Genomic DNA, 22,679 nt, shown 5'->3' on the forward strand with positions numbered 1-22,679 from the left:
TGTGAGAAGACTTTCCCATCAACTATAAGGTGTATGTGTTGATTTCGTCAACATCAAAATATGCGTCTGCTCAGTATCTCGGAGATGCTCATGATAGTCATAGAGATAATGCGTATGTGTGTGTTCATGAAGATAAATGTATATGAACGTATGCGATTGTACTGCGTAAAAATGAAAGACACTCTGAGCCCGGTGCTGTCAACGGTAATGCTAAGTTTGGATTGGAGAGGATAGTGGGCGAAGATGGAAAATCGACTGATTTAACAGAAAAATTAACAATACTGTTAAACCACTAAACTAAGGTTGGCCCATTGCAAGTTTGCAACGCGCACTCTCCTAATCAGCGCTGAATTCAACTCAGCATTTCAGCCACGACTTGTATGCCGCCGCTTCTCCACCCACACCGGCGACAGCACCGGCGTCGGCCCAAGGCTCACCACCTGCTCCTCTTCGGCCTCCACCTCGTCTCTCACGGCATCCACATCGCCCTTCCCTGCGGCCACGATGTCCTCCATCTCCTCCTCGCCGTCGTCGTCTTCATCATCTTCGTCGTCCTCCTCTTCTTTCCCCACCACCCTTATCCTCCACACCTTCACGCTCTTGTCCAGCCCGGCGCTGTACACCACCATGCTTCCCTCCACCTCCCCTGCCTCGCCGCCGCCCACCGCCAGGCACCGCACGGGCCCGCGGTGCCCCTCGATCACGGCCAGGCACGTGTGCGACTCGCCGCCCTTCCCCTCCCGCCTCCACACGCGCATGGTCGCGTCCTCCGACCCGCTCACCACCACCCGCCCGCCGCAGCCGGAGGCCAGGCAGAACACCGCAAGCCGGTGACCCTTGAGGAACCCGACGTGCACCGGCCGGCCCGCCGAGGCCTCCTTCTCCCAGATGTTGACGTAGCCGTCGGAGGAGCCGGCGTAGAGGAAGCACCGTCGGGTGGTGCCGCTCGCGGCGTGGCAGATCGTGAGCGCGTTGACTGGGGACAGCTCGGAGCGGAGCACGATGATGAGGGCGTGCGCGGTGCCGCCGTACACCCGGCGCCACATCTTGACGGTGCCGTCGGCGGAGCCCGTGAAGATGCAGCCGTCGGCCTCGTTGACGAGCATGGCATTAATAGGCCCATCGTGGGCGACGAAGGAATCGACGCAGCTGCCGTCGGAGAGCTTCCACGCCTTGACGGTGTGGTCGTGCGACGCGGTGTAGAGGAGGCCCGCGACGGCGTGGAGCACGAGGCACGACACGGTGTCGCGGTGGTGGTGCGGGCGCTTCTTGGCGAAGGAGAGGAGGCCGCCCTTGGCCGGGAGCGTGGCCGCCTTCTTGGCGCGGATGTGGTCGCACACGGCCGCCGCGCACACCGTCCACACCCGGACGTGGTGGTCGCGGCTGTGGGAGGTGACGAGCGTCCCGCCGCACGCCGCTAGAGCAGGGACACGGCCGCGGCCCACGTCGAGGTACCCGCGGTTGAAGCACCCGGGCGCCGCCCACGCGCGGACGCGGCCGCTGTCGGACGCCGTGAACAGCACCCCTCTCGCCACGGCGAGCGCGTGCACGTCGCCGTCCAGCCGGTGCAGCGCCGCGAGGCAGTGGTAGATCGCGGCGGGCGACGGCGGAAAGCGCAGCCTGCTGTGCAGCGGCGACTGCACCCACGGCGAGCACCCGCCTCCCACGCCTCCGACTCCCATCATCGCCGGCAATTCCGCGACAGGCACGGACGACATGCTCATCCGCGCCGGCTCCGCCGCCTCGCGCGCCGGGGACCGCCCCCCTCCTCCTCCTCCTCCTCCTCCCCCGCGCGCATAGTGGTGCACGGGCGTCTGCGCCGCCGCCGGCCGCGCCTTCCGGTCCTCCTCGAAGAAGCTAAAGCTCTTGCGCCGCCCAAAATCCATCACCACCCACTATCTCCAGCAAGCCACTCCCCAAGAAGTCCACTCTCTACTCCCCACGACACGGTCGAATTGAACTCACCAGCCTAGCACCTGCTGTAGTATCGACCGCAATGCCGTCGCGCTACCTCGTCGACGCTGCTGCTGCCCTACCCACCACCGCCACCGCTACGCATAGCCTCGCCACCTTTATGCGTATGGGCACGTACGTATAAACCCGATCGCGATCCCCGCGCGCGTATGCAAAATCGGTGGATGGAGGCGCGCGCGCGGCGCGCCCGCTCGTAAGTACCTGCGCCGGTACCACGGCCGCGGCACCATAAACGCGGGGGAGGGAGCGCGCCGGAGTTAAGGAGCTAGTAAATGGCGGCTACGTACGTACGGGGGCCGTAGGAAGATTTGGGGAGGAAGATTACGTGCACGTGGTCGCGTACTTGCGCCGGCGATGAATGCTTTGGCTTGGCATTTGGCGCCATCAAGGCTTGAACTCGAATAGCCGGAGCCGGGAGGGGGGTTCCAAGATCCGACGGCTACTGCGGGGACCCTCCTCGGCATCCAACGGCGGCTGCCCGCCCGCCGGCTACCTAGCTAGGTGAGGTGATGCAAGGGGCGGCTAGGCGATGGATTGGGTGGAGACCAGGAGGATCTCGCGAGATCAAGCCTAGCTAGAGCTGCTGCCTGCTGTTGAGGTGTACCTCCGCCGGGCCATTGATGCGCTCAGCGCCGATCGTCGTCATGCAAGACATCGGGTACATGTTCATTTACTGCAACCGCATCTGCGTATATTGGACGGCTGGCTGGCTGGCTGGTTATTTGTATTTTATTTTAGTTCACCGCTATTTCTTTTGACATCTATTTTAGTGCAACTGCTATTTCGACATGGAGTGCGGGGCGCAACCTGTTTTAAACACATAACCACATGTTTGGAAATTTTGGAAGCTCTAAACACTCCTCTTGTACAATCGCAAACTTTGGAAATGTTTTTAACACATAACCACATGTTTGTGATAATTCGTAATTAACTTTCTCAAATCCCTCAAGGTTTAGCTTGTTTCGAAACTTTGTCACACTGGTGGGGCCCACTGTCAATGATAACCTGCCATGTTTTGTGCGTATTTCCTACCATCAGTCGCATAAATATCGAATTTAGTTGATTTCAATTTCACCGACGAAGAAGCTCACCGAGCCGGAGACTAGGATGATGTGGTGGGCCGAACGTGGGGTGGGGTGGGGGAGGATTTACGAGTATGGATGCATGCACAGGGGTAGGGTTTATAGGGGCGATTTGATAATTTGCCACCCCTTACTTCCCCCTTTCACAATTTGGCACCCATTGTCTCAATGACGGGCGGGCCCGGGCCCCACCTGTCATTCTTAGGGGGGGGGGCAAATTATGAAAGGGGGAGGTAAGGGGTGGCAAATTATCAAATTTGCCGGTTTATAGGTATGGTCGGAGTGTTGGCTCCAGCAGGGCGGGGCAGCAACAATGAGGATGGCGGTGGTTTCACATTTGCTAAAATACGGGGTTTACCACAAAAAAAGAGAAAGATGGTAGTAGCGGAATTGGTTGAGGCATTATTTTGACAACTGTTGAGTAGCCAACTCCTATAAAAACGAAATCAGAAACTAAACAAATACGAGAAAAAGAGGTTGTGGTCTCCCGCGCGAGTGGGCCGACCCGTCTCGCCTGCCCCTTCAGCGAGTCGAAAAGGTGGACTCGCTGAGCCTATGTTCGGTTATCTCCAGAAATCACTAATTAAGGAGTACCCATTACAAAGATCACGCCCACCTCCCCAGGTTACAACAATGGCCGCGCATGCAGTGCGCCTCTTATTGCAACTTGGGAGTTTCCTTTTTTCATACATTCATTTTATCTCTTAAACAGTGCGTCCAAATCTCGAATTGTTTACACTGCTGGATTCCTCGCGTCGAGATCTTCCCAACTAGATCCCATGTTTATAGATTTTGATTAAAAAAATCATGAAAAAAACGGACGAAAAAAACCCGAACTGGGAGCATGTTTTTCCCTTTTCAAGAGGCACGACCATGTCTCTCGCATAAGGAAAAAATGCGTTGTTTTTTTCTTTCCGAGAGGCACGGCCATGCCTCTCGCGAAAGTAAATCCGTGCCTTCACGAGAAGTAAATATGTGCCTCTCGCGTAAAAGAAATAATAAAACGCGGTTCCAAGAGGCATGGCCGTGCCTTTCGGGGAAGAAAATCCGTATCTCCACAAGAAGTAAATCTATGTCTCTCGCTAAAAAAACTGTTTTTTTTTTCTTTCCAAGAGGCATGGCCATCTCTCTTGTGGAAGCAAATTCATGCCTCCACGAAAAGTAAATCTGTGCATCTCGCGAAAGAAAAAACATGTTTTTTTTCTTTCCAAGAGGCACGCTTGTGCTTCTCGCGAAAGCAAATCCATAGCTCCACGAGAAGTAAATATATGTCTCTCGCGGAAGGAAAAAATGCATTTTTTTCATGCAAATTTTCTTTTTCGGTTTTTTTCCCGGATCCAAATCCTAAGAAAAACTAGGGGAAAAGCGAAAAGCCGAAAAAAACAAAAAAAATTAATAATCTAAAAGCTAAAAATGCATACAGAAAAAAAATCAAAAAAACAAATTCCCAAGGGAGCGTGACACGTGGCGGCGGCTGAGAGCGCGCCAAGTGACACGCTCCCAGCCCACCCCAAGCGACCCTTGCGGAGGCACCCCAAGGAGTATTCCTCAATTAGTGAATTTTTTTAAAATAATACAATAATTTATTAAATTTCAGAAATATTACGCCGTAATTATATTTTTTTAAAATAATACCCAGTCTGGATCCAATCATCCTACCGGTGGCCAATTGGCCCTTGGTCGGGCCACTGCCGGCTGATTGGATCCAGTCGGCCCACTGTTGGCCGATTGGCCCTAGTCGGTCCACTGCTGGCTATTGGCGCCTAGTCTACTTTCTCTATGCCGACATGTGCATGCACCCATTTATCTATTGAATATGTATTTGAAAAATGTTGAAGAAGTATTTGAAAAAATGTTGATCATGCATATAAAAATGTTAATCAAGCATTTGAAAAAAAAATGAACAAGTATTTGAAAGATGTTGAACAAATATTTGAAACTGTTGAATAGGTATTTGAAAAATGTTGAAGAAGTATTTTAAAAAATGTTGATCAAGTATTTGAGAAAATATTGATCATGTATATAAAAATGTTGAATAAATATTTGTAAAAATGTTGATCATGTATATAAAAATGTTGAACAACTATTTGAAAAAATGTTGAACAAGTATTTAAAAAATGTTGATTAACATTTTTATATACACGATCAACATTTGTTAAAATATTTCTTCAACATTTTTCAAATACCTATTCAACAATTTTCAAATATTTGTTCAACATTTTTCAAATACTTGTTCAACATTTTTTTCAAATGCTTGATTAACATTTTTATATGCATGATCAACATTTTTTCAAATACTTCTTCAACATTTTTCAGATACCTATTCAACAGATAAATGAGCGAATGCACCTGTCGGTCTAGAGGAAGCAGACTGGGCGCCAATCGGCCAGCAGCGAGCCGGCTGGGTCCAATTAGCCAGCAGTGGGCCAACTGGATCCAATCGGCCGGCAGTGGGCCGGCTGGGGGCCAATAGGCCACTAGTAGGACGAGTAGATCCGGCCAGCAGTAGGACGAGTAGATCCGGCCAGCAGTAGGCCGACTGGGTATCATTTAAAAAAATATAATTATGGTGTAATATTTCTGAAATTTAATAAAAAATGTATTTTTTTTAAAAAAAATAGCTCAATTAGTTGCTCTCTTTTTGCTCTCCAACTTGAATCATGATAAATGGTCTGATAGAAAGTTCGGTTGTGCCATTAGGAAGTTCGAAAGATCAGATGCTCAGAGTTCACATCGTGATTACCGTGAAATACCGACCAAATGCCGTTCAAAATGTTCAATATTTTTTTAATTCAATTCAAGTAGTCTGACGTTGGACGGACAAATGAGGTGATGGTTCTGCTGCCATAACCAATTCCTTCCTTGAACTTGAAGCATCATGAATGGTCTCTACCATCACATCCCCTCCCCCCCCCCTTCCCCGCGTCGCTCTCCCGAGGGCGACTCGGGGGCAACCTACGGTTCCCTCGCGCCGCCACCTCCCCCTTCCCCTCCTCGCCGCTGTCGGAGGCGGTCGTCGGGGCCCCCGCGCGGCTGCCTGTGAGGGCGGCGGCGAGGCCTCTGGCCTCTCCCTTTCGGTCGTGAGGGCCCGGATCTGAGGCGGTAGCCTCGCTGGTGCGGACGGCGCTCCTCCGGCGGCGGGGAGTGCTCGTCGGTGAGGTTGGCCATGTCCCCTTGGCTGCGCGGGCAGCGAGGTCCCGGTGGGCGTTGGTCGTGGCGCGGGGAGGCCCCGGGTTCCCCTCGTCAGATCTGAGGCGTTCTGATCTGCTCGTGACGCATGACCTCCGGCCGGCCTGGATCTCCGGCGTGCACGCGCCTGCTGATGCTGTGGCTGGTTCGGAGTGTGCGAATAGGCGAAAGCGTCTTACCCATCGTGGGGGCGTTGTTGCGTGTTATAAAGGCCAGGGGCGCACCTCCCTGGATAGCGCATACAGCAGTTGAGATTACAAACTTGAGAAGTAAGAAAGAGGTAGAGATAAGGACTCTAGTTAAGATAAATGTCCTTCCTAACTACCTAACATATATGCGCAAGTAATGCAATCCTGCCACGCTACAACACGCTGTGTAATTGTGTTTAACACCCTCTCTTAATCACAACTTCATCAAGTTGAGATTATGTTTGAAATCTTCAAAGCTTCGTGTGGGAAGAGGCTTTGTGAATCCATCTGCTATCTGGTCCTTGGAATGCACAAAACGTATGTCAAGTTTCTTTTGAGCCACTCGTTCTCTGACAAAGTGAAAATCAATTTTAATGTGTTTAGTCCTGGCATGAAAGACTGGATTGGCAGATAGGTATGTGGCACCCAGATTATCACACCATAAATATGGAGCTTGAGTACTTTTTACACCGAGTTCCTTCAGCAGTGATTGCACCCATATGATCTCAGCTGTTGCATTTGCCAATGCTTTGTATTCTGCCTCTGTACTGGATTGAGAGACAATTGTCTGTTTTCTTGCACTCCATGAAATTAAATTGAGACCAAAAAATACTGCAAAGCCACCAGTGGACCGCCTGTCATCCAGGCAGCCTGCCCAGTCAGAATCTGAGAAAGCACTCAAAAGTGTAGATGATGACTTACTAAAATTCAGACCAATATTGAGAGTATTCTTGACATATCGAACTATACGCTTTGCAGTAGTCCAGTGAACTGTGGTGGGTGCATGAAGAAACTGACAGACCTTATTAACAACAAAGGAGATATCAGGCCATGTAAGTGTCAAATATTGAAGCGCACCTACCAGACTCCTGTATCTTGTGCTGTCATCTTGACCCAAAGGCTGCCCTTCTGTATGAGACAATTTTTCTGAACTTGATAGTGGAGTAGGTGAGGGTTTACACCCTTGCAAACCAGCCTTTTTTATCAGATCTGTTGCATGCTTTTCCTGAGAGAGGTGAAGACCATTATCATGCTTCTTCACTTCTATCCCTAAGAAATAATGCAAGTCTCCAAGGTCTTTGAGAGCAAATTCTGCACTTAGATCCTTCAATAAGCCTGTGATAGCCTCATTAGACGAACTTGTGACGATAATATCATCAACATAGATGAGAACAAATATATGAGTGTTGCATTTGTTGTAAATGAACAAAGAGGTATCAGACTTTGAAGGGATGAAACCAAGTGCTTGCATTTTGTGACTCAATCGTGAGTACCATGCCCGAGGAGCCTGCTTTAATCCATATAAGGCTTTGTCAAGTTTACATACATGAGAAGGTGCATTCTTGTTTTCAAACTCAGGAGGTTGTTTCATGTACACTTCCTCTTCCAGAACACCATGCAAAAACGCGTTCTGAACGTCTAGCTGTCTAAGACTCCATCCCCTGGAAACAGCAATAGATAACACAAGATGGATAGTGGTAGCTTTTACAACTAGGCTAAAGGTATCCTCATAGTCTATGCCATACCGTTGTTTAAAACCTTTTGCTACAAGTCTTGCTTTATAACGATCAATAGTGCCATCAGATTTTCTCTTAATCCTAAAAACCCACTTGCAGTAATAAGGTTTTTACCTTGCCGTGGAGGAACCAAGTGCCATGTGTTGTTCCTTTTTAAGGCCATGTACTCTTCTTTCATTGCTTGTTTCCAATTTTCATCACCAAGGGCTTCCTCAAGTGAATACGGCTCGCCTGGTTCACCTGTAGAGAAGATCATGCCAAATTTTATCATACGTTTGTAATTTACTAGTTGTATTACCCCCTGTTGGAGACGAGTACGTCGTGGCGTGGTTGGCTCCGGCGCAGAAGATCCCGTGGGAGCTGAAGCTGCTGATCCCGGGGTGGATTCAGTAGGATCCACAATAGCCGCACCAGAAACAGAGGCCGGATCCTCTGTGCGCGGAGGCGAGGCGGCGACATGGGTGGAGTCACACGCGCCACAGAAGATCCCGCCAGACAGGGCTCGTCCCGCAGCAATGATGACGTTGGTCCCCCGCGTGCGCTAGGTGTGAGGCCCGTTGGGCCCGGGCCAGTTGGCCGACGCAGATCCCGCCGCTTGTAGCAGACAGGCTCAGCCGGAAAGCGACCGCCCATGGGCCCTGGCGAGTGCGGGCTGGCGCCTCCAGCCGCTGGCTGCCGCGTGGCGCAGGCGGGGCCGCCTGCTGACGTGCGGTCGGGCACGGGGGGAGAAGCGGAGGGCTCGGACACGGAATCTGAGGGGGATCCGCCTGACCAAGCTGCGGGCGGTGATCCCGGAGCGGATCCCGCTGGCAGGTCTGCCACGCCTGCAGGCGTCGATCCCGAGGGAGATTTTCTCCCCAAGTCTTGGCACATGAAATATGGCCCTATTGGGCGATTTTCTTCATTATTTCCGACTCCGTTTTCTTCAGCGTAGCTTCCTGTGTCATCACATAACTCAGGCAACATGGTAAGAGGGTTAGTGATAGTAGTATCATCAGAGTTATACTCCCCATTAGCAAAGCCGGTTAGATTTGGAGGCAAAAGAAGAATTTCTTTCTGAAGTAAAGCGTCGGCGTTTGGGTGTAACTCAGCGAAGGGAAACTTGGTTTCATCGAATACAACATCACGGGATATGTAAACTCGACCAGTAGAGACATCTAGACATTTGACCCCCTTGTGTTGAGAGCTATACCCGAGAAAAACACATTGTTTTGAGCGAAACATAAGCTTGCGAGAGTTGTAGGGTCAAAGATTAGGCCAACAGGCACACCCAAAAACACGAAGTGATGTGTAGTCGGGTTTGACATGAAGAAGTCGTTCGGTGGGTGTGTCGTTGTTGATAACTCGACTCGGAAGCATGTTGATAATGTGAACGGCTGTGAGAAACGCTTCGTCCCAAAATTTAAGGGGCATAGAAGCGTCGGCAAGAAGATCTAGACCAACCTCAAATATGTGCCTATGTTTGCGTTCGGCCGATCCGTTTTGTTGGTGAGCGTGAGGACATGAAACATGATGGGATATGCGAAGGGTTTGAAAGGAGTTGAGCTTCTGATACTCCCCCCCCCCCCAGTCGGATTAGACAACAATAATTTTGTTGTCAAACTTGCGTTCTACAAGTGCTTGAAAAATTTTGAACACTTGAAAAACATCGAATCTTTTCTTGACAAGGTAAAACAAAGAAATTTTGCTATAGTCATCAATAAAGCTAACATAGTATGTGTGTCGACCAACCGAGGTGGGGCAGGACCCTAAACATCAGAGAATATCAATTGCAAAGGTTGAGTGGAAACACTAGTAGATATAGGGTAAGGTAATTGATGACATTTTGCTCTTTGGCAAGAATCACAAATAGTTTCAATATTTCGCTCACCAACAAACGGGAGCTTATTTTTCCTAAGCAAACGTTCAACCAAAGAAAAATATGCATGTCCTAAACGATCGTGCCATCGCGTGGACGAAAGCTTGATAGCACCACAAGCTTGTTTATTTGATCTTCTAAACTCCGGAATCAACGGGTAAAGCCCTCGAACACATCTACCTCGATAGAGAATTTTCCTCGTGGCCTGATCCTTGATCAAAAAGAAGAAAGGATGGAATTCAATGAATACATGATTATCAATGATGATGCGATGAACGGAGAGAAGATTTTTGTTGGCACTAGGAACATGCAAAAAAAATTCTAAGATGAATCTTGCGAGAAGGGGTACGTATAACCGAATGACCTATGTGACTTATCCTCATACCTTCACCACTTGCCGTGTGAATTTGGTCTTTGCCATGATATTTCTCATGAAGGAGCTTGCGAGAAGGGATACCTTCTCAAGTTCTCCCGTGAGGTGGTTGGTAGCACTGCTGTCAAGATACCAATTAGTATCAACGCCATATGACCCATCAGCGGCGGCAACTACCTTGTCATCTTCATCAGAGGAGGCATCGTCTTCATCGAAGCGATACCAGCAGTCCTTGGCCGTGTGGCCAGGCTTGCCATAGATCTGGCAACGTACGACATCAGGGCGTGATCTGCCCGAGCCGCCACCGCTGCCACCCCCGCCGCGACGGCCCCTGTTGTTGGTGAAGTTGGGACGTCCGCCGTGAGAGGAGTTGCTGGAGCCGCCACCACCTTGCTTGCCCTTGTGTCGAGGAGGACCGCGAGAGCGCGAGGAGTACCCGCCGCACCCGCGAGTGGCGGCGTTGGCTGAAGACTTGAAGCCGCCACCGGTGTTGTGAAACTATGCCACACGCTGATCAAAGTTGCTCAGCATGAAGTACAGCTCGTCGATGGAGACCGGCGTGACACGGGCGTCGAGGGCGGAGACGAGAGGCTGGCAGTCCATATCCAGCCCATGCAGCAGGTAGGAGATGAGCTCATCGTCCTGGATGGGCTTGCCGGCCGCGGCGAGGTCATCGGCAAGGCCACGCATATGAGCGTAATATGCAGCAACCGATTGGGTGCCCTTCTGTGCATTGATTAAGGCAGTGCGAATATTGTTTACACGGCTCAAAGATTGAGAAGAAAACATGCATGCAAGCGCCACCCAGAGGGCATGCGCGGTGGTGACCGTGGTCACCGCGATCAGCACTTCCTTGGAGAGGTTGTTGAGGAGGTAGCCGAGCACTTGTTGATCCTCCTTCACCCAGATGGGATGGAGAGGGTTGAGCTCAGACGACTCCTTGCCGTCCTTGTCCTTGGTGACGAGGAGGCGGGTGGGTTCCGACACCGTTCCATCGACGTAGCCGAAGAGCCCAGCTTCCCTCAGCTGCGGCGTAACCTGAGTTCGCCATAGGACGTAGTTCGTCCGGGAGAGCTTCTCCGTGACCTGACCGAGATTGCTTGGGGCGGCGCTGGAGGAAGACATGGCTTGGGACTATGGAGCAGCTAGGGTTTGGAAGAGGAGGCTCTGATACCATGTGCGAATAGGCGAAAGCATCTTACCCATCGTGGGGGCGCTGTTGCGTGTTATAAAGGCCAGGGGCGCACCTCCCTGGATAGCGCATACAGCAGTTGAGATTACAAACTTGAGAAGAAATAAAGAGGTAGAGATAAGGACTCTAGTTAAGATAAATGTCCTTCCTAACTACCTAACATATATGCACAAGTAATGCAATCCTGTCACGCTACAACACGCTGTGTAATTGTGTTTAACACGGAGGTGGCGGCAGGGTGCTTGGCCGGGGGAAACCCTTGGCCGCCGGTGGTGGTCATGGCGTCGATGGCGTACCGGACGCCATTCCCTCCTTGGTGGCGGCGCCGAGGCTCAACTTCCCCTGCCTCCCTGCTTCCCCTGCGCCCTGGTGAAAACCCTAGCCCCGATGGCTAAGCGGCGGCGGCGCCACAGCGTCGTCACCTTCTTGAAGGCGCCGACTTGGGCATGGGGATGCTGGGCGTGTATGGCGAGCTTGTCTGGTTCCTGGTGGCGGCCCGTCCGGCCGTGTCTCCAATGGGGACCTCACCCTTCCTTACCTTGTACCTGCCGTGGTGGAGCCGTACTTCATCTCACAAATTGATGGCGGCGGAGATCGGCGGCATGGCGCTGTGGAGGCTCGGCGTCCGATGCGCGGAGATGGACTCGAGCAGGAGGAGGTAGCTGTCTGGCGTCATGGTGACGTCGATGGCAGAGTGGCCAGACAAGGTAGAACCCTCAATATAATCTGAAGACGGACCTGTGGAAGATGGTTGCGACGACACACGAGTGCATCTGACCGGATTGTGCCCCAGACCCGGTATGTGGCTCGGCTGGGGCTTTCGACTATTGATGTTAGGTTTAGGTGAGTGGTTTGGGTAGTGGCCCAGCTAGCATCCTTTCATCATATGGATAGGAGTAGCGGCATATGTTGCCAAGATGGTGGATTCAGATATATTGTTTGTAATACTTTGTAAGGTCCTCGAGAACAATCAATAAAGTGGCCGTATGCATCTCTCAGATGTAGAGGCCGGGGGTCATCCTCCTTTTCTAAAAAAAATGAATGGTCTGATAGAAAGTTTGGTTGTGCCATTCAGTAAATATGATTCGAGCTGAGATAAAATGCTCGGAGTTCACATCGATCAGAACAAGAATGACATTTTCTTCAAAAGTTCAGAGCATTATCCTGGAACACCTGCATGTAAAAGCATGTCAACTTGGAACCATTGTCCTTGGTGGACGAACGTGTCTGCAGGGTACAACTAACAATTTTGTCTTCCAGAATTAAGGCGATGTATGATTCTTGGACATCAAACTAAACCAAAGAATTTCTCTCCTCAAAGGAATCCACTTGCCCAGACTGACTATCAACTACTGAATTACCTATTCATATGATGTTTTGTCAGCAACTGTAGCTGTGGAATTCATATTTCATTGGTCTGTTTAAATAATACGTACGATTTTTAACTTGCAGTTCCAATTTTGAGTATAGCTGCTACTTATAGAAAATATGATAAGCTAGGCGTTCAATTAGGATATCAGAGAGCCCATTTAGTTATTATAATATGTACAGCTATGAGTATTGTACTTTGATAATGGTCCAAATACTACTAGCTAAATCTGATTTCAGCAAATTACTAGCTTTATGCGTTCCACTGTATGAAGAAGAATAGTGTATAACCGTATATGCATACCATGCCACTAAAGCTACTTCGTCGACATTCTCGGAAAAAAAAATACTTCATCGAACAGTACTTTGCAAAATCTCTCACAAAATCTCTATCAGCAAACTTACAAAATAACCTAAATTGTTTATGAAGATAGTAAATAGGGCATATAATCTTCATTTTAAATAAATAAATTGTTTTAGCACCACCAAGTCCAGTATGGTCTTAGTGTTGATTGCACTGAAACTGCTTCTGCTATTGAAGGTTAGACGTGACTCTTCACTTCTCTAGGTAGCGAATTGATTCACTTCCTCATTGCTTTCAACCTCTCCAAACTTCTCTCATGTTTCTGCAAAACAACACGTTCTTCCGAGCAATAAACGAAAAAACATCGTTTGACTCACAAATGAACATGCTCTTATCTGTATTTTTAGGCTGATTTTCCATTATTTTCTTACTATTGCTTGGATAACTATATAGACTTCTAATTCGAAATTCCCCTGACTTTGATACGTGATTCAGTTCACTTTCCTGGAAAGTTTAATCTTAATCTAGCACCTGATCACTGCATTGATGACGATGCATAGCACGTGCATTGAGTGGGTACATGTCCCATAAGATGTTTAAGCCACCTGAACTTTGGTCTGAAATTTTGTTTATGCTGCTGAATTTTTTGGATAAAAAGGTAGGCCGCAGTCTACCTTCTGCATTCCAAACCAGACCGAAGTCTGAGAATAGTTCAGTTACAGAGGGGCAGCCCAAAACAACAGAACCATAACAAGAACGAAAAGGAGTACAAAAGCAAGAAAAACCACATCTCGTGTGAGACTATGCAGTGGCCTGTAAGTGCTCCATTTTAGCCCTAATGAAGAGCTTAACATTCTGATCCTTCATCCGAGAGATCCAAAGGTTTAGCATCTCACAAATGTTATAACAGGAGCTGGCATGAGAGAGACAGATACTCCATCAAAGACTCTTGCATTCCTGACCTTCCAGAACTGGGCAGCACAAGCGGCGATGACAGTAATCCACCGACGATCCTCAGACAGCAAATTCTCAATGAACTGCAGCAGCTATAAAGCCTCCGTGGCACTATGCAGTACATCTAGCCTGTCCCAAAACATATGAGCCAGGGCGCAACGTAGGACTAGATGATCCACCGTTTCGGCTGCAGGACAGGTCACAAAAACAGAGGTCAATGTTTCGCCACTGTTTCCTTAGCATGAAATCTTTCACATTAAGACGTCCTCGGCAAGCCAGCCATAGGAACACTCTCCACCGCTTTGGAATGATCGGGTGCCAAATAAACTCTGCACAGACTGAAATAATACCCCTGGATTATGTGAGTAATGTTAAACATGAGATATTGTAGGGATATAGATGGCGGCAAGGACTTGTCTTGCGCCATAAATAGAGTCCTTTTTCTGTTTAACTCTTCTATCCCTATCTCCCTCTGTAATATCTCTGGTTGGTTGAATCCCAACCGAATCCCTTTGTACCCCTCTCGAGACACCCCTCGCTCGATCAATATAACCTGCAGGCTCTCCCTGTTGGAGAGTTGAGACGCTTCCATATCTTCCTTCATGGTATACAGAGCAGGCCCTTCCATCACATCTAGCTAGCTTCCATCAATCTCCCATCACCTTCCTCCCATCATGTCGTCCTCCACCACCCCCGTCACCTCCAGCCTCAACTACAACACCTCCGAGCCCCTCTCTCGGACGAACTATGTCCTCTTGAGAGCTCAAGCGCGATCCCAGATAATGGGCGCCGGCTTGTTTGGCTATTTAGATCAAACCCTAGAGGAGCCTCCCAAAACCATCTCCGCCAAAGACAAAGACGGCAAGGACCAAGTGATTCCAAACCCTGCCTATGCCACCTGGCTGATCCAGGATCAACAAATCGTTGCTTATCTCCTCCGCAACCTGTCCAAAGAAGTTCTTGTCCATGTTGCCTCGCTTGAATCCTCCCATGCGATATGGGCTGCACTGGCGACTATGTTCTCTGCCGTCTCGTTGTCCCGTGTCAACAACATCCGATCTACGCTAACCAACGCGCAGAAAGGTACTCAGTCGGCCTCGGCATACTTCGGGCACATGCGCTCCCCCTCCGATGAGCTCGCGGCGGCGGGCAAACCACTCGGGGAGGGGGAGCTCATCTCCTTCATTGTCGCGGGCCTGGACATGGACTACCAACCAATCATCTCCGCCCTCGACGTGCGCACTGAACCTGTCACCATCGACGCGCTCTTCTCCATGGTGGCGAACTTTGATCAGCGGATCGAGATGTTCCATGGCGGTGGTGCTGGTGGCTTCAAGTCATCGGCAACCACTGCTTCTCGGGGCCGTCCGAACGCCGGCAAGGGCGGCTACCGCAACCAGAAGGGCAGCGGTGGCGGTCGCTCCCACGGAAACGGCGGTGGCTATGGTGCTTCCGGTGGCGGCAACTACAGCGCCGGCGGAGGTGGCTACAACGGCATCGCTGGCGGCTACCACTCGGGCGGCGGCTTTGGTGGTGGCTACCATCAGAACAATGGAGGAGGAGGCCACTATGGTGGTGGTGGTGGCGGCCACTATCATCAGAACCCCTCTGGTGGCGGCAACAACACTCGGCGCCCTTCCAACAACAACACCAGAGGGCGTCACTTCCAAGGGTATGATGGTTATGAGGGACGTTGCCAAATTTGTAAGAAAATAGATCATCTTGCAAAGGACTGTGATTGACGCTATGCCGATGATCCTAACTCCCAAAGCAAGAAAATTGCAGCTGCAGCTGATGTGTCCTATGGTGTCGATACCAATTGGTATATGGACACAGGTGCCACAAATCATATCACTGGTGAATTGGAGAAGCTGACAATGCATGAAAAATACCGTGGCCATGATCAAGTCTACACCGCCGCAAATGGTGCAGGTATGGAGATAAGTCATATTGGTCACTCATTTATCAAAACCCCACACAAAAATCTTGAGCTCACTGAAATCTTGCACGTTCCCAATGCTTCCAAAACCTTGTTATCTGTTCATCGTATTGCTCTTGACAACAATGTGTTTCTAGAGTTTCACCCATTCTTTTTTTTGATCAAGGATCAGGTCATGAAGAAAGTACTTCATAGAGGTGTTTGTGTGCAAGGCCTCTACTCTTTTCTTCCGCGGTATTGCCGATACAATAAACAAGCCTATGATTCCATCAAGCTTTCTGCTGAACGGTGGCACAATCGCTTAGGACATCCTTCGTTTGCTACTGTTCATTGTATTCTTAGTAATAATAATCTCCCAGTTGTTGGTGAGAGAAACTCAGAAACAATTTGTGATTCCTGTAAACGTGCTAAAAGTCATCAATTACCATATCCCGTGTCTATTAGTGTCTCTACAAAACCTTTGCAACTAATATTTTCTGATGTATGGGGTCCAGCACCCACCTCTGTTGGTAGACACCAACACTATGTAAGCTTTATTGATGACTTTAGCAAATATACGTGGATTTATCTTCTTAAGAAACATTCTGACGTGTTTCAAGTGTTCCACAACTTTCAAGCTCTTGTAGAGCGAAAATTCGATAGTAAAATCTGAAGGAAATATGCCCTAGAGGCAATAATAAAGTTATTATTTATTTCCTTATTTCATGATAAATGTTTATTATTCATGCTAGAATTGTATTAACCGGAAACATAATACATGTGTGAATACATAGACAAACATAGTGTCACTAGTATGCCTCTACTTGACTAGCTCGTTTATCAGAGATGGTTATGTTTCCTAGCCATAGACAAAAGAGTTGTCATTTGATTAACGGGGTCACATCATTAGGAGAATGATGTGATTGACTTGACCCATTCCGTTAGCCTAGCACTTGATCGTTTAGTATTCTGCTATTGCTTCCTTCATGACTTATACATGTTCCTGTAACTATGAGAATTGTGTAACTCCCGTTTACCGGAGGAACACTTTGGGTACTACCAAACGTCACAACGTAACTGGGTGATTATAAAGGAGTACTACAGGTGTCTCCAAAGGTACATGTTGAGTTAGCATAATTTAAGATTAGGTTTTGTCACTCCGATTGTCGGAGAGGTATCTCTGGGCCCTCTCGGTAATGCTCATCACCTAAGCCTTGCAAGCATGTAACTAATGAGTTAGTTATGAGATGAAGTATTACAGAACGAGTAAAGAGACTTGTCGGTAACGAGATTGAACTAGGTATTGGATACCGACGATCGAATCTCGGACAAGTAACATACCGATGACAAAGGGAACAACGTATGTTGTTATGCGGTTTGACCGATAAAGATCTTCGTAGAATATGTAGGAACCAATATGGGCATCCAGGTCCCGCTATTGGTTATTGACCAGAGATGTGTCTCAGTCATGTCTACATCGTTCTCGAACCGTAGGGTCCGCACGCTTAAGGTTTCGATGACAGTTATATTATGAGTTTATGTATTTTGATGTACCGAAGGTTGTTCGGAGTCCCGGATATGATTACGGACATGACGAGGAGTCTCGAAATGGTCGAGACATAAAGATTGATATATTGGACGGATATATTTGGACACCGGAAAGGTTCCGGAGAAGTTTGGAGCCCCGGGAGGTTACCGGAACCCCCCGGGAGGTATATGGGCCTTATTGGGCCCATGTAGGAGGAAGAGAGAAGGAGCAAGGGAAGGGGGCGCGCCCCCCCAAGCCCAATCCGAATTGGGGAGGGGGGCCGGCCCCCCCTTTCCTTTCTCCTTCCCCCTCTTCCTATTACTACTACTAGTACTACTTCCTAATACTAGTACTCTTTCCTTCCCCCTCCAAATAAGATAAGGAAAAGAGAGGGAAACCTACTTGGAGTAGGTTTCCCCCTCCTCATGGCGCGCCCCCCCTAGGGCCGGCCACCTCCTCCCTCCCTCCTTTATATACGGGGGTAGGGGGGCACCCTAGACACACAAGTTGATCATTGATCGTTCCTTAGCCGTGTGCGGTGCCCCCCTCCACGATATTACACCTCGGTCATATTGTAGCGGTGCTTAGGCGAAGCCCTGCAACAGGAGAACATCAAGATCGTCACCACGCCGTCGTGCTGACGGAACTCCCCCTCGGCGCCTCTGCTGGATCGGAGATCGAGGGTGCGTCATCGAGCTGTACGCGTGTCAAGAACTCGGAGGTGCCGGAGTAACGGTACTTGGATCGGTTGAACCGGAGGACGTACGACTACTTCCTCTACGTTGCGTCAACGCTTCCGCTTCGGTCTACGAGGGTACGTAGACAACACTCTCCCCTCGTTGCTATATCATCACCATGATCTTGCGTGTGCGTAGGAAATTTTTTGAAATTACTACGTTCCCCAACAGTGGCATCCGAGCCTAGGTTTTATGCGTTGATGTTATATGCACGAGTAGAACACAAGTGAGTTGTGGACGATATAAGTCATACTGCCTACCAGCATGTCATACTTTGGTTCAGCGGTATTGTGAGATGAAGCGGCCCGGACCGACATTACGCGTACGCTTACGCGAGACTGGTTTCACCGTTACGAGCACTCGTGCTTAAAGGTGGCTGGCGGGTGTCTGTCTCTCTCACTTTAGTTGAACCGAGTGTGGCTACGCCCGGTCCTTGTGAAGGTTAAAACGGAGTCTATTTGACAAACTATCGTTGTGGTTTTGATGCGTAGGTGAGATTGGTTCTTGCTTAAGCCCGTAGCAGCCACGTAAAATTTGCAACAACAAAGTAGAGGACGTCTAACTTGTTTTTGCAGGGCATGTTGTGATGTGATATGGCCAAGACATGATGCTATATTTTATTGTATGAGATGATCATGTTTTGTAACCGAAGTTATCGGCAACTGGCAGGAGCCATATGGTTGTCGCTTTATTGTATGCAATGCAATCGCGATGTAATGCTTTACTTTATCACTAAACGGTAGCGATAGTCGTGGAAGCATAAGATTGGCGAGACGACAACGATGCTACGATGGAGATCAAGGTGTCGCGCCGGTGACGATAGTGATCATGACGGTGCTTCGGAGATGGAGATCACAGGCACAAGATGATGATGGCCATATCATATCACTTATATTGATTGCATGTGATGTTTATCCTTTATGCATCTTATCTTGCTTTGATTGACGGTAGCATTTTAAGATGATCTCTCACTAATTATCAAGAAGTGTTCTCCCTGAGTATGCACCGTTGCGAAAGTTCTTCGTGCTGAGACACCACGTGATGATCGGGTGTGATAGGCTCTACGTTCAAATACAACGGGTGCAAAACAGTTGCACACGCGGAATACTCAGGTTATACTTGACGAGCCTAGCATATACAGATATGGCCTCGGAACACGGAGACCGAAAGGTCGAGCGTGAATCATATAGTAGATATGATCAACATAATGATGTTCACCGATGAAACTACTCCATCTCACGTGATGATCGGACATGGTTTAGTTGATTTGGATCACGTGATCACTTAGAGGATTAGAGGGATGTCTATCTAAGTGGGAGTTCTTAAGTAATATGATTAAACTGAACCTAAATTTATCATGAACTTAGTCCTGGTAGTATTTTGCAAATCATGTTGTAGATCAATAGCTCGCGTTGTTGCTTCCCTGTGTTTTATTTTGATATGTTCCTAGAGAAAATTATGTTGAAAGATGTTAGTAGCAAAGATGCGGATTGGATCCGTAATCTGAGGTTTATCCTCATTGCTGCACAGAAGAATTATGTCCTTGATGCACCGCTAGGTGACGGACCTATTGCAGGAGCAGATGCAGACGTTATGAACGTTTGGCTAGCTCAATATGATGACTACTTGATAGTTTAAGTGCACCATGCTTAACGGCTTAGAATCGGGACTTCAAAGACGTTTTGAACGTCATGGACCATATGAGATGTTCCAGGAGTTGAAGTTAATATTTCAAGCAAATACCCGAGTTGAGAGATATGAAATCTCCAACAAGTTCTATAGCTAAAAGATGGAGGAGAATCGCTCAACTAGTGAGCATGTGCTCAGATTGTCTGGGTACTACAATCGCTTGAATCAAGTGGGAGTTAATCTTCCAGATAAGATAGTGATTGACAGAATTCTCTAGTCACCATCACCAAGTTAGTAGAACTTCGTGATGAACTATGATATGCAAGGGATAACAAAAACGATTCCCAAGCTCTTCGTAATGCGGAAATTGACGAAGGTAGAAATCAAGGAAAACATCAAGTGTTGATGGTTGACAAGATCACTAGTTTCAAGAAAAGGGCAAAGGGAAGAAGGGGAACTTCAAGAAGAACGGCAAGCAAGTTGCTGCTCAAGTGAAGAAGCCCAAGTCTGATCCTAAGCCTGAGACTAAATGCTTTTACTGCAAAGGGACTGGTCACTGGAAGCGGAACTACCCCAAGTGATTGGCGGATAAGAAGGATGGCAAAGTGAACATAAGTATATTTGATATACATGTTATTGATGTGTACTTTACTAGTGTTTATAGCAACCCCTCAGTATTTGATACTAGTTCAGTTGCTAAGATTAGTAACTCGAAACGGGAGTTGCAGAATAAACAGAGACTAGTTAAGGGTGAAGTGACGATGTGTGTTGGAAGTGGTTCCAAGATTGATATGATCATCGTCGCACACTCCCTATACTTTCGGGATTAGTGTTGAACCTGAATAAGTGTTATTTGGTGTTTGCGTTGAGCATGAATATGATTTGATCATGTTTATTGTAATACAGTTATTCATTTAAGTAAGAGAATAAATTGTTGTTCTGTTTACATGAATGAAACCTTATATGGTTGCACACCCAATGAAAATAGTTCGTTGGATCTCGATCGTAGTGATACACATAATCATAATATTGAAACCAAAAGATGCAAAGTTAATAATGATAAGTGCAACTTGTTTGTAGCACTGCCGTTTAGGTCATATTGGTGTAAAGCGCATGAAGAAACTCCATACTGATGGGCTTTTGGAATCACTTGATTATGAATCAGTTGATGCTTGCGAACCATGCCTCATGGGCAAGATGACTAAGACTCTGTTCTTCAGAACAATGAAGCGAGCAATAGATTTGTTGGAAATCATACATACTGATGTATGTGGTCCGATGAATATTAAGGCTCGCGACAGGTATCATTATTTTCTGATCTTCACAGATGATTTGAGCAGATATGAGTATATCTACTTGATGAAACATAAGTCTGAAACATTTGAAAAGTTCAACGAATTTCAGAGTGAAGTGAAAAATCATCGTAACAAGAAAATAAAGTTTCTACGATCTGATCGTAGAGAAGAGTATTTGAGTTACGAGTTTGGCCTTCAGTTAAAAACAATGTGAAATAGTTTCACTACTCATGCCACCTAGAACACCACAATGTTATGGTGTGTCCGAACGTCGTAATCGTACTTTATTGGATATGGTGCGATCTATGATGTTTCTTGCTGATTTACCATTGTCGTTTTGGGGTTATGCATTAGAGACAGCTGCATTCACGTTTAAAATAGGGCATCATCTAAATCCGTTGAGACGACACCGCATGAACTATGGTTTAGCAGTAAACCTAAGCTGTTGTTTCTTAAAGTTTGGAGTTGCGATGCTTATATGAAAAAGGGTTTTTCAACTTGATAAGCTCGAACCCAAATCGGAGAAGTGCGTCTTCATAGAATACCCAAAGGAAATTGTTGGGTACACCTTCTATCACAGATCCGAAGGCAAATTTGTTGCTGATAATAGATCCTTTCTAGAGAAGGAGTTTTTCTCGAAAGAAGTGAGTGGGAGGAAAGTAGAGCTTGATAAGGTAATTTGTACCTTCTCCCGAATTGAAAATAGTTCATCACTGAAATCAGTTCCAGTGATTCCTACACCAATTAGTGAGGAAGCTAATGATGATGATCATGAAACTTCAGATCAAGTTACTACAGAACCTCGTAGGTCTTCCAAAGTACGGTCCGCACCAGTGTGGTACGGTAATCCTGTTCTGAAAGTCATGTTACTAGACCATGATAAACCTACGAACTATGAGGAAGCGATGATGAGCCCAGATTCCGCGAAATGGCTTAAGGCCATAAAATCTGAGATATGATCCATGTATGAAAACAAAGTATGGACTTTGATTGACTTGCTCGATGATCAGCAAGCCATGTTAAATAAATGGATCTTCAAGAGGAAGACGGACACTGATAGTAGTGTTACTATCCACTAAGCTCGACTTGTTGCAAAAGGTTTTTCAACAAGTTCAAGGGGTTGAATACGATGAGATTTTCTCACTCGTATCGATGCTTAAGTCTGTCTGAATCATGTTAGCAATTGCCACATTTTATGAAATCTGGCAAATGGATGTCAAAACTGCATTCCTTAATGGATTTACTAAAGAAGAGTTGTATATGATACAACCAAAAGGTTTTGTCAATCCTAAAGGTGCTAACAAAATGTGCAAGCTCCAGCGATCCATCTATGGACTGGTGCAAGCATCTCGGAGTTGGAATATACGCTTTGATAAATTGATCAAAGCATATAGTTTTATATGGACTTACGATGAAGCCTGTATTTACAATAAAGTGAGTGGGAGCACTACAGCCTTTCTGATTAGTATATGTGAGTGACATATTGTTGATCAGAAATGATGTAGAATTTTTCTGCAAAGCATAAAGGAGTATTTTAAAGGAGTTCTTTAAAAAGAAAAGACCTCAGTAAAAG

This window comes from Triticum aestivum, chromosome 3A (genome assembly GCF_018294505.1).
Source record: "Triticum aestivum cultivar Chinese Spring chromosome 3A, IWGSC CS RefSeq v2.1, whole genome shotgun sequence".
Taxonomy (NCBI): Eukaryota; Viridiplantae; Streptophyta; class Magnoliopsida; order Poales; family Poaceae; genus Triticum; species Triticum aestivum.